The sequence below is a fragment of the Myotis davidii genome, unplaced genomic scaffold, assembly GCF_000327345.1.
Source record: "Myotis davidii unplaced genomic scaffold, ASM32734v1 scaffold789, whole genome shotgun sequence".
NCBI lineage: Eukaryota > Metazoa > Chordata > Mammalia > Chiroptera > Vespertilionidae > Myotis > Myotis davidii.
In genome coordinates this window covers 192,197-196,314 of record NW_006300234.1, presented here as the reverse complement: position 1 = coordinate 196,314, position 4,118 = coordinate 192,197, and the positions used below count along the sequence as shown (strand labels likewise).

General features: G+C 40.6%; 1 protein-coding gene across 4 annotated transcripts in view; it reads right to left on the bottom strand.

Annotated features, from left to right (window-relative positions):
- Positions 1–4,118, bottom strand: part of SPG20 (spastic paraplegia 20 (Troyer syndrome)) — a 64,885-nt gene that overhangs the window by 52,784 nt on the left and 7,983 nt on the right. The window lies entirely within an intron of this gene.

Here is a 4,118-nt window from a genome sequence, read left to right as displayed (position 1 = left end):
AGATTGTGAGAGGGATGTCCAACTGCCGGTTTAAGCCCGAACCCTATAAACCAGCAGTAGGACATCCTTCAAGGGGTCCCAGATTGGAGAGGGTGCCTGGCTGAGGGACTCCCCCCGCCCCCCCGCGCATGAATTTCGTGCACCAGGCCACTAGTATGTATGTGTATGGATATGTATACACACACACACACACACACACACACACACACACACAACACACACACACACACAAGACATTCAAATAAATAAAGGTTTAAGAAACTACATATAAAATAGCTGAAAAGAAACTCAATAGAGGGATGTGAAGGTGATAAATCACAGAAAATGCCTGGAAAGCGGGAGGAGGGGGGGGGAGACAGGGATGAAAAATAGGAAAGAATAGTTAAGTTAGAGAGGACCCAGTCTAGGAGGTCCAACATTTGATTAAGGACATTTTTTAAAAATAGACTAGATAAAAAATAAAAGAGCTGCCAGAACCGGTTTGGCTCGGTGGATGGAGCGTCGGCTTGTGGACTGAGGGGTCCCGGGTTCGGTTCCCGTCAAGGGCATGTGCCTTGGTTGCGGGCATATCCCCGGTGGGGGGTGTGCAGGAGGCAGCTGATCGATGTTTCTCTCTCATCGATGTTTCTGACTATCTCTCTCCCTTCCTCTCTGTAAAAAATCAATGGAATATATTTAAAAAATAAATAAATAAATAAATAAAAGAGCTGACAAAACTGTAATATAAAGAATCACCCAGAACTAGAAAACACGAATTCCCAGATTTAAAAGGATTAATGGTTTGTCAAAGGATAAAAAAAGATCCACACCAAAAAGTGCACCGTAAATTTCAGAACATTATGTTCAAGGGCCCCTCTTTTAAAAAATGAGAAATAAGATTACTAAGAAACTCCTTAAAAAACAATAGAAATTTGAATAAAATAGTACAATTAATTCAAAATTCTAAATGAAAATAACTTTCAAATGATTGCTCAGATATTACTGAAAGGGTTAATCAAGAAACAGGGCTAACTTAGCAGGGGCTAACAAAAGAAAGTAAGTTCTGCAAACCTAAGCCTTGCACAAACATGCTCCCCTTGAGTGGTTATTTTACAGAAATTCCTGAAGACCATAACTCCTGCACAGCCCCCAGGAAGAAGGACGTCTGGCGCCAGCAGAAGGCCAAAGAGCAAGACTGTAAAACTGTGATCGGGGGCACAGTCCTGATATGTGTCAAGCCGAAGCCCCGTCTATAGCTCTCCCTGAGCACATAAAAAGCCTGCTCCCTCCCATTTGCCACTGATTTCTTTTTCAGAATCAGTCCACCTGCACCCAGGTGCCTTGAATAAATATCATTTTGATTACACTGAGCCTTGAGTCCATTCCGCCCAAACCCGAACCTTTCAATTACATCTTCTATTGCTTAGATTCCATGTTTGGTGAAAGGAATCCCAATGCTAATAATGATAGGAGTTCCCAAGATGACAATGATGCAAGCAGTTCACACTGGAGTAGAAGAAAGAACTCCAGATATTTCTTCAAGAAACTAAAATTAATTGATAGACTATCTAATGTGTTTCTAACTGTGAGGACTCAGAGTTTAATCAGTGATCAACCCATTAATAGGTGTAAAACTAAGGAAATAACAACTAGGGAAAACAAGATGCTCGGCTAGAAAGAAAAGGTACTCATAATGCAATGCATGTTTCAGTTTCAATTTGTGTCATAATGATGTAAATGATGAATCTTGATATAGGCAAAATTATGATACAACCATATTGGGAAGGTGGATGGATAGAAGTTTGTACACATGTGGATGAAATTAAAATTTCACCTTTCCTACTAGGAAGTTACTGGACAATGCCTAAAACTGAAAAATAAAAACTGGCCATAGAAACATCCTGTAGACAGAAAGACCAAAAAACCTGGGTAAGAAAATTGATGTATTCTGCCTTTGGGAGGAAGGGGGTAAGTCTGGGTGGTGGGACCTCTGGTTTTCATGGGAAGCTTTATAAAAATATTTAATTTTTAGTACAATGTGCATAATTTAAAAAATTAATTATGGATTTAAAAAATAGATGGTTTAGGGCAGCTTTGTCTAATACTATATAATAGAAGGCTAATATGCAAATCAACCAAATGGCAGAATGACCGGTTGCTATGATGTGCACTGACCACCAAGGGGCAGATGCTCAATGCAGGAGCTGCCCCCTGGTGGTCAGTGCACTCCCACAGGGGGAGTGCCACTCAGCCAGAAGCCGGGCTCACAGCTGACAAGGGCAGTGGTGGTGGCGGGAGCCTCTCCCACCTCTGCAGCAGCGCTAAGGATGTCCGACTGACGGCTTAGGCCCGCCCGCCAGGGAGCGGGGCCTAAGCCATCAGTCAGACATCCCCCAAGGGCTCCCGGACTGCAAGAGGGTGCAGGCTGGGCTAAGGGACACCCCGAAGTATACAAATTTCGTGCACCGGGGCTCTAGTAGAATTATAATGTGGACTACATATATTCTTCACGTTTTCTAACAGCCGCATTAAAAAAGTAAAAAGAAACAGATGAAATGAACTTCAGTAATAGCATTTACCAAAAAACATCCAAACTACTGTTTCAACATGTTTTCAATATAAAAATTATCACAGAAACTGTGGCCTAGCTTCTGATTAATATAACCAACCATACTTTCCAATGTGAAAAACAAACAAACCAGTAGTTAGCCTCATAATGCAGCAACTTAATGATAGTCAAGAAAATATATTCAGTTCCCAATTTAGAAAACATATACAACTCACCATATACAGACCTACCTTACTTCCTTACCCCAAAACCCCTATCAAAATTGACAAATGCTCTCCCTGGCATTCTATGCTATTATGTAATGAGAATACCTCCCATTTCCACAGATCCCATCCCTTTCTTCCCCCAGAAAACAGGGAATAGGAATTTTGCACTCCATCCACCTTAAGAGCACAGAAAGCAAAAAAAGTAGGCTTTTGTGAGCTGATCTGGGAACTTAACCAGCATTAATAGATTTGCCCATTTGATTTAAATAGGGTCTTGAACAACACTGTGACTTAGCACCCATTTTTCTGCTACATGCTACAAGAACACCACTATTACCAGGCACCATCTGCAAAGTGTTTAATGTGTGCTGGACATCATGCTAGATGTTTGTCTCATCCTTACAAACAACTGGAAGCATTACTATTATTACTTTGCAGAAAGAGAAAAAAATTGAGGTTTGAAGGCAGTGACTGCCCTGAATCAAGTATTTTTGAAAGACCCTGGAGCTAAGAATTATTTTTACATTTTTTAGAAGATTATAAAAACAAATAGGATATTCAACAGAGATCTTATGTGGCTCATAACACCTCAAATATTTATCTGTAATGTTACCAAAAAAGTTACTAATCCACTGCTCTAGATTACAAAGTAAAATAGTCGGATTCCAAAACTAATCCTCTAAATCAGGGTTTCTCAATCTTGGTATGATTGATATTTTGAGCTGCATAAGTCTGTTAAGGTAGGCTGCCCTGTTCACTAATCTCTTTCTACTAGATGCCTGATGACAACTACAAATTTACTGCCAAATGTATCCTGGGCAGCAAAACCATCCCTACCGCTAACCACTGCTCTAAATGGTCTTCAAACCTGGATGTGTGCCCCCTGGAGCACATGAAGGCTTTTCAAGGGACTATGTTCCATGTATAATTTTAAGAAAAAGGCCTTCAGACTCCTCTACTTCCATTTAGTTTGCCTCACTAAAAATGATGTCAGGGAATATGCGTGCAGTCCAGTTATGATGCTGTTATTTTTTTTTCTCTCCCAGGCTCCGTTCACAATCTTCCCACTTTGCAAAATAAAATCTTATCTCTCACCCATTCCTATTTTCATTACCCTCAGGATAGAAAAACTCCTTAGAGTGGAACCGCCCCTCCAAAAAAGTAAAAGGTGTTGAAATCAAAAGTTCTTCTGACTGATGAAATTTAGCTTTAAATCCTAGCTCTAGAAATCATTCTCATTCTCTCTCTCAATATATATATCAGAGACCTAGCCTTTCCCCTTGGATAATCAGCAAGCCCCCAGGAAGCAGAAGGCAGCAGGAAGTAGAAGACTAATGGTCACGTGGTCACAACCTCTGTAAAGG